At 41.5% G+C, this 8,218-nt stretch overlaps 1 pseudogene across 1 annotated transcript; it reads left to right on the top strand.

The window, feature by feature from the left end:
• Positions 1 to 937: 937 nt before the first annotated feature.
• LOC308252823 (cationic amino acid transporter 3-like) lies at positions 938 to 2,639 on the top strand (annotated as a pseudogene). Its single transcript has one exon. The product of its transcript is annotated as a cationic amino acid transporter 3-like (transcript).
• The last annotated feature ends 5,579 nt before the right edge of the window (positions 2,640 to 8,218 follow it).

Here is an 8,218-nt window from a genome sequence, read left to right as displayed (position 1 = left end):
CTTATATAGGTCACTGGTGGGAAGGCTCAGGAGGTATAAAGGACTATATTGAGAGATTTATACACTAGCATCCATAACTCAGGACTCACTTTTAAAAAACAGCGCAATTTAAAACAGCTATGTGAGCAGGTCTATTTAAATGTTCTTAATAAATATTTCCTCATAAAAATGAACCACAGAGCAGAACAAATAACATACACAAAGATTCTGACCATGCTTTTCTTGTTTCCAAAGCAGAGAAGAGACAAAAGTATTTAAATATCTTATTCTCAACTACTGTCACTCAGTTACATGTCAATGTTATTTGATAAATTAATCAATCTGGTTTCATCAGCTTTTTCAAATTGTTTCCTATCAACATTATATTTAGGATACCAAGAAAGTGTCTAATGATGGCAAAATATTTCTAAGTAATATGTCACAATTTAAACTAGTTGTTTGCTTAGATAACTATCAAAACAATCAAACGAATTTCTTTAATAAATTTGAAGTAATCATTTTAAACTTAAAAATCGAAAAAGAAAAGGAAGACTGTTATTGTAAGGGTCAAAATTGGGGGTGGGGTATATTCATCTTTGTTTTTCCATCAGTGCAAGAGAGTTTGAGCTCCTTAAAGTGAAGGAATTTCACTAAGACAAGGTACATCTGTTTCTTCTTTAGGAGACAGGCATTTGTATGTTAATACCTTTGCAATATTGGAGGACCTTCCTATACATTCGTAAAACAGGTGACAAGAATATTAGATCAGAAACAGCAGCTTTGAAACCTGGGCAAGTGCACCCCGCACCTCTAAACCAACTTGGCTTAACTCAACCTCGCTGAAGCCAACTCAAGACTAACCACTCCTGGGTCCTAGCATCCTCTGCAACTCCGGCTAGATGCCCTTGCAGAAAACTTCACCGATTTGGTCACAAGCTGGGATGCAGGAGAGGAAGGCATGGCGAAGACTCACCTTGCCAGATGCCTGAGCACTCTGCATTTAATGGGCAGCACATTGGGTGCAGGGGTGGATTCCTGGCTGGGAAGGTGGCTAACGATAAAGCAGGACCCTCTATTGTGATCTGCTTTGTGGTGGTCGCTCTATCTTCTGTGTTGGCTGGGCATCTGTGTTTGCTATGCAGAGTTTGGTGCCTGGGTTCTCCGATCTGGTTCTGCATGTCTCCAATCTATGTCACTGTGGGAGAACTTGGGGCCTTCACCACTGTCTGGAACCTCATCTTCTCCTCTGTCATTAATGAAGCCAGTGTGGCCCGGGCCTGGAGCTCAGCTTTCGACAGCCTGTTGGGGAACCACATGACTCAGACCCTGCGGGTAGCATCTCATTGCATGATCCCCATGTCCTGGCAGAATATCCAGACCTCTTTGCTTTGGGCCTGGTGTTTTTGCTCACTGGAATGCTGCTTCAGGGGCCTATGAGTCCACCTTGGTTACCAAAGTGTTCACAGTGTTGAATCTCTTGATTCTTGGTTTTGTCATTGTCTCTGACTTCATTAAGGGGACCTGCACAACTGGAAGCTCACAGAGGAGGACTACAAACTGGCCAAGGAAGGAGTCCATACTTTTAGCTTGGGCTCTCTGGTCTTTGGAGGATTTGGGCTTTTCAGCATTGAGAGGCACCTGTTTCTATGCATTTGTTGGTTTTGACTATATTGCTACCACTGGGGAAGAGGCTCAGAATCCCCAGTGTCCCATCCCCACGGGCATTGTGATGTCACTGTCTGCTTTTGGTGTATTTTGGTGTTTCTTTGGCACTTATGCTAATGATGCCTTTCTACCAGCTTCACACTGAGCGTCCCTTGCCTGAGGCATTTCTCCATGTTGGATGGGCCCCTGCCCCCTATGTTATATGGCTATTGGATCCCTCTGCACTCTTTCTACCAGCCTCTTGGGCTCTATGTTCCTCATGACCAATGGTGAAGGATGGCCTTGCTGTTCCATGTCCTTGCCTGGATCCACAACGGCACACACACACACCCATCATAGGCATTGTGGTCTCTGGTTTTATTGTAGCATTAATGGCATTCCTCTTTGAACTCACAGATCTTGTGGACCTCATGTCAATTGGGATCCTGATTGCCTATCCCTGGTGTCTATTTGTGTGCTCATATTCAGGTATTGGCCTGGCCAGGAGATGAAGACTGAGGAAGATGAACTGGAGTTGCAGGAGGACAGGCTGCCTGAAACTGAAAAGCTGACCTCACAGGCACTGTTTTATCCACACAACTCCACCCCCGTGCACTCTCTGGCCCAGTTACTTCTGTTGCTCCTCACTGCTTGCTCTGCTCCAGAGTGTCCTTTGCCTGGTGCTGGCCCAGTGGTCAACACCACTGCTTTCTGGAGATCCAGTGTGGACTGCAGGGGTTGTGCTACTCCTGATGCTCGTGACAGGGACCGCTGGGTCATCTGGAGACAGCCACAGAGCTTCACGGCCCTTCACTTCAAGGCTACCAGCTTTGCCTCTCCTCCCACTAATAAGCATCATTGTGAATGTTTATCTTATGATGCAGATGATGGAGCTGGTACTTGGGCCCGGGGTCTGGTAGGTGATCCAGTTTGCTGTCTATGAAATCCAGCACAGCCTGAAAGAGGTTAAGAGTGATGAACCTCTACTCAAGTCTAGGACCCAGACTGTAGACTGATCTCAGCAGTGCCTGAATGCTGCCTGGTGTCCCCACAATGATGGAGACAACTCCTGACCACTGGGAAGCTAGGCCTCCAATGGAATGGTGGTGGTGGTGTTCGGGATGTGGGGGGGGCACTTGTAGAGTTCAGCTCTGTAGAGTGAAGGGTTTTCTTTGCTGTTTCTGGTCTCCTCTTTTTTTTAATCCTCACCCTAGGGCATGGTCAGAAAAAGGAAGGGAGAGAGAGAAAGAGAGGGAGAGAGAGAAACATTGATGTGAGAGAAAAACATTAATAGCTCACCTTCCCTTCAATATCCCCCCACTGGGGATCAAACCTGTAACCAAGGTATGTGCCCTGGTAAGGTATTGAACTGCCAACCTTTCAGTGCACAGGATGATGCTCAACCAACTGAGCCACAGCCACTCCGGCCAGGCTTGTCTCCTTTTTTTGAACTTTTCTTCTTTTTAATCGCATCTATAGCTGCTTTACTGGATTTTAAAAATATATATTAAAAGAATCTAGAAAAAGAAAAAAAATAATATTAGATCAAAAAACAGTTTTAGCCAAAACCGGTTTGGCTCAGTGGATAGAGCGTCGGCCTGCGGACTGAAAGGTCCCAGGTTCGATTCCGGTCAAGGGCACGTACCTTGGTTGCGGGCACATCCCCAGTAGGGGGTGTGCAGGAGGCAGCTGATCGATGTTTCTCTCTCATCGATGTTTCTAGCTCTCTATCCCTCTCCTCTATCTTCCTCTCTGTAAAAAAATTAATAAAATATATTTAAAAAAAAAAAACAGTTTTAACACTAGAGAGAAATAATACCTATAGGACAATTTCCTTTTGATATTGCTACTGATATGACACATACACATCACAACAGGGGAAAAATCAAACCAAATAATACTTGTCCATTTGTATAATTAGTTTTAGTCTAACTACTCCTAAATAATAGTAAACTATATCCATTTCTTCTCACCGTTATTTTTAAATTTACCACAGAGAAATACATCAATAATATTTTTAATATAGTTAGGCAAAAGAAGAAAAAATTCCAATATTTTTGATGCTGGGTTTAAAGTGTTTTTTTACATTGTTTTAATATCGTAATATTTCAAATGAGGAGTGATTCTTTATACATTAAATAAAATATTAGATTAATAGCATGTGAGATCTATTTGAAACACATCTGTGGATTTGTTGTATATCAATTAATAGAAACCCATTGTTCATTACTATTTGTATTCTTAATATCTAGCTAAGGTTCAGTGATGATGCAGATACATGAATAGTTTAGAAATGAAGTTATTTAATGGAAAGGCTCTGTCAGCCTTACTTGTTCTCAGTGATTCTCTCTCACACTTGGGCCCATTTGTACTCAAGATTCAGTCTATGGAATGCAAGGAAAAAACCCATAAGGCCTATCTTCCAAAGTAATAACAAAACTACTTTGGTTGAGTACATTAGCAAATTGGATGAATATTGGTTTGCCTGTGTGACATTCTACATAATCTTCCTTTCAAAGTGACTGATACAGCCATCTCTTTCCTGTTGTTAAATACAACCATGGGAGAATCTTGCCGAACAGAATAAATAACGTGGAGATTCTAAAACAATTTTATAGATACTCTGTTTCAATTTTATAAGGCAACATTTTGAGCCTATTTGCTTCTAACTAGCTTTGAACCACAGGTAACAAAGGAATAAGCCATAATTGCATGTTGTATCACCATAAGAGAAAATAAGCTGATTTTTCAACAAATATTTGTGGAATGTCTACTCTATGTTCTGAACCCCAGGGATACAACAATTAAATCAAATCCCTCTCTTTAATGATCTTGAATTTGAATTGAGAAGAAAGAGGCTCTGAAAAACAAAACATAAATCTCAATATATAACTAAATGTGAGAAAGGATAGATATTATGAAGATAATGGAAGGTATTGGTATTTTAGACAGGCATAGACCTCAGGGGATATTTTATATATTCTAGAAACAGCATATAGCCAGTGGCATTGAAGGTCAGTGAGTAAATGGGAGAAAGGCAACAGAGGTGGGGCATGAGCTAGAGCCTTGGACCTGATCATTTATGTTTCTTTAGTGGAACATGGTAAGTATTTTATAATTTATTTGGATATATATGGTTTTAAGCAGAAAAATGTTATGACCATAATTATGTTTAAAAAGTTGCAGTTGGTCTCCTATATAGAGTAGATAATAAAGGGAAGTCAAGAGTTAAAGCAAGAATATGAATTGGGCTTGGCCAGTGTAGCTCCATGTTTGAGGGTCAACCTGTGAACCAGGAAGGAGGTCATGGTTCAACTCCAGTCTGTGCACATATACCCGTTGTGGGCTCGATGCCCAGAGTGGAGTGCAGGATGCAGCCAATCAGTGATTCTCTCTCATCATTGATGTTTCTCTGTCTCTCTACTATCCCTTCCTCTCTGAAATCAATAAAAATATACTTTCAAAAATAATATCAATTGGAAATTATTTCAGTGGCATATGTAGTCCAATAGTAGCAGGAGGTGATCCATTAAGCAATGGTCAGATTCTGGGTTAAATTTTGAAAGTGGCTATCGGAATATATATGCTAAAAGATTGGATTTGGGATATAATATAAAAGGTCAGATCAAATGCTACTCTAGGATTTTTGACTAAAAAAATTGGAAGAATAAAATTGCCATTGACTGAGTTAAAGGAGGTAGCAGATGAAGCAGGTTTGGGTACAAAAGATCTGAATTTCCATTTTATTAAGATAGGGTTCCAATGTTTATTAGTCATCCAAGGAGATATGTACAGTGGGCAGTTAGATATAAGCAGCTGAAGTGAATGTGATAGGTCTGTGATATAGTGTGATATTTAAAATTTCATGATATTCATTAAGAAAGCGGTTAAAGTACAGGGCTGTGAGCACTCTAACATTTAAATATAAAGAAAAATCAGAAAGAACACTAAATATAAGCTGGCTACCTTTTCATAGCATTGTTTATTTTGTATTAAGTGTTGCACTAACTCTGTCTTTTATTTAATACTAGAGGCCTGGTGCATGGATTCGTGCACCGGTGGGGTCCCTCGGCCTGGCCTGTACCCTCTCGCAATCCAAGACCCCTTGGGGGAATGTCAGAGAGCCAGTTTCGGCCCGATCCCTGCAGGCCAGGACATCCCCCTGCAGGATCAGGCCTAAACTGGCAGTCGGACATCACTCTCACAATCCAGGACTGCTGGCTCCTAACCGTTCGCCTGCCTGCCTGCCTGATCACCCCCTAACTGCTCCCCTGCCAGCCTGATCACCCCCAACTGCTCTCCCCGGCTGGCCTGATAGCCCCTTAACTGCTTGTTCTCCCCGTGTCAGCCTGATCGCACCCCTAACTGCTTGCTCCCCTGCTGGCCTGATCGCCCCTAACCACCTCTGCCTCAGCCCCTGCCACCATGGCTTTGTCTGGAAGGAAGTTGGACATCCAGAAGATGTCAGGTTGACCCAGTCTAATTAGCATATTGCCCTTTTATTAATATAGATGTGTTCTTGCTGTAATACTCTGATTTTCTTAAAATTTACTTTCTATTTTCAATAACATTTAATTGTGTTACACCTCAGTGTTAACTTTATCATTAAAATATTCTAGTAATTTAATTTGCTATTTATATGTTCATGTCCTAAGAACTTTTTATTATTAGACTAGAGGCCCAGTGCATGAAATTCGTGCACGGGGGGATGTGTCCCTCAGACCAGCCTGCACCCTCTCCAATCTGGGACCCCTACCAGGATCGGGCTTAAACGGGCAGTCAGATATCCCTCTCACAATCTAGACTGCTGGCTCCCAACTGCTCACCTGCCTGCCTTCCTGATTGCCCCAACCGCTTCTGCCTGCCAGCCTGATCACCCCCTAACCACTCCCCCGACAGCCTGATTGATGCCTACCTGCTCCCCTGCCAGCCTGTTTGTCCCTAACTTCCCTTCCCTGCAGGTCTGGTCACCCCTAACTGCTCTTCCCTGCAGGCCTGGTCCCCCCCAACTGCTCTCCCCTGCAGGTCCGGTTGCCCCCAACTTCCCTCCTCTGCCGGCTTGGTCATGCCTAATTGCCCTCCCCTGCAGGCTTGATCGCTCACAACTGCCCTCCCTTGCAGGCCTGGTCCCTCCCAACTGCCCTCCCTTGCTGGCTTGATCACCCACAACTGCCCTCGCAGTCCTGGTCCCTCCCAACTTCCCTCCCCTGCTGGCCATCTTGTGGTGGCCATCTTGTGTCCACATGGGGGCAACCATCTTTGACCACATGGGGGCAGCCATCTTGTGTGTTGGAGTGATGGTAATTTGCATATTACTCTTTTATTAGATAGGATAGATCTTATTTTATAATAGGATGTGATTTTTTAAAAACTTTAAAAATTAAAGTATAACATGCATAAAGAAAAATACACAAATATAAGAGTACAGTTCAATAAATACTCACAATTTGAGCATGTGTGTATAACTATCACATGCATCAAGAAGTAAAGGATCACTAGCACTGCAAAGCTCTCTCACCTCCCTCACACAGAGCAACTAGTCACTAAACCCCCATCCCCTGCCACAATGGAAACCACCATCTTGACTTCTAAGAAACAAGAGTATCTTCAGCTCTTTCTGAAGTTTACAAAAGCAGAATCTTATTTATGCACTCTTTTTGTTTGTCTTATTTTACTCTATAGTATTATGACATATAGTTGTTGTTGTGTAGCTGTAATTAATGCATTACCACCTAAATGTACCACAGTTTGCTTATCCATCTTAATATTAATGGGCATTTGTTTATTTATTTTCAAGCTATTTGAAATGGTGCAATGAAAAATTTTGTACATGACCTTTCATGGACATATGTATTCATTTATTTTACATATATGTCCAAGAGTAGAATCACTGGGTTATAGGATAAACCATAATACTAGTAAATACTGTCAAGGAGTTTTCCAATGTGATTATTCTTTTTTTTTAAATATATTTTATTGATTTTTTAGACACAGAAAGGGAGAAGGATAGAGAGTTAGAAACACTGATGAGAGAGAAACATCAATCAGCTGCCTCCTACACACTCCCTACTGGGTATGTACCCACAACCAAGGTACATGCCCTTGACCAGAATCGAACCTGGGACCCTTGAGTCGGCAGACTGACGTTCTATCCACTGAGCCAAACCGGTTAGGGCACCAATGTAATTATTCTTAATTTTTACTTTTACCGGGAAGATGTAAAAATTCTATTTTCTTCATATTTTTGTCATAACTTAGCGTCATCAGTAGTTTAATTCCAGCTATATTTGTGGGTGGTTTCTTACAAATTTAATTTACAATTTGGAAAAGTTTACAAAAAGATTATCATTTCTTAGCTAAGGATGGATTTTATTTTTTTGGCCTGTACATAAAAATGCAGTGATTGCATCACTCAATATTCTCAGCAGAAGTTAATTATTAAAAAAGAATGCATACTCAGTTATTCCAATTTATGAAGTTTCATAAAATAAAACTAATCTATAATAATAAAAAGCAGATCAGTGGTTATTTGGGGAATGTTCAGGGAGAAGGGTGAGAGGGACAGATTATAAATGGTCATAAGGAAATTTATTGA

The sequence above is a fragment of the Plecotus auritus genome, assembly GCF_963455305.1.
Source record: "Plecotus auritus genome assembly, chromosome: 1".
Taxonomy (NCBI): domain Eukaryota; kingdom Metazoa; phylum Chordata; class Mammalia; order Chiroptera; family Vespertilionidae; genus Plecotus; species Plecotus auritus.
This window is presented reverse-complemented; position numbering and strand designations above follow the sequence as displayed.